An 823-nucleotide genomic window follows, 5' to 3' on the forward strand; every position below is an offset into this window, starting at 1 on the left:
TCTGGTTCTTGTTATTGTTGTTAGCTGTCATGGAGTCGTCTCCGACTCATGGCGACCCCGTCTACACCAAAATAAAACATTGTCCAGTCCTGCACCATCTTCATAATCACTGGTATGCTCAAATCCCATTGTTGTGGCCACTGTGTATTTTGATGCCTTCCTACCTAAGGGGCTCATCTTCCAGTACTATATTGGATGATATTCTGTTGTGATCCATAAGGTTTTCATTGACTGATTTTGGAAGTAGATCACCAGGACTTTCTTCCCAGTCTGTCTTAGTCTGGAAGATCCACTGAGACCTGTCCACCATGGATGAACCTGTTGGCATTTTAAATACAAGTGGCACAGCTTCCAGCATCCTAGCAACGCTCAAGGCACCACAGTACAACAAAGTGACAGATGGATGGTGGATGCCTGTGACTGCCCTTCCAAGTCCTGTTTTTCTGCAGACACATGTGAAGGCAGATTTTCTCATCAAGAGGAGCCCCCTCCTTCCATCCTTCACCCAATCTCCTGCACCAATCCCTGTGATCTGAAAACAGTTCCTTAAACAACTGTCTATGTCGTTATGCTGAGCTAAGCTCAGCCCCATGCTAGTCATAATAAACAGCACTTACTAGAATATTATTTCTATTTTTTATGAGTCCTGAGGCCTTTATTCCATACCGCTACACAGAGCTTAAGACCTGTCAAGAATGATAAAGATCATCTTCATTATAAACTCCAATTTACCTCCTTTCCACTCATTACTGCAAACTTCATTAGTGTAAGTTATGACCATCAGAAGCTAGAGGCAAAGAGGAAAGGCTACCTGTGTTTAAGA

Source organism: Trichechus manatus, unplaced genomic scaffold (genome assembly GCF_000243295.1).
Source record: "Trichechus manatus latirostris isolate Lorelei unplaced genomic scaffold, TriManLat1.0 scaffold00007, whole genome shotgun sequence".
NCBI classification, from domain to species: Eukaryota; Metazoa; Chordata; class Mammalia; order Sirenia; family Trichechidae; genus Trichechus; species Trichechus manatus.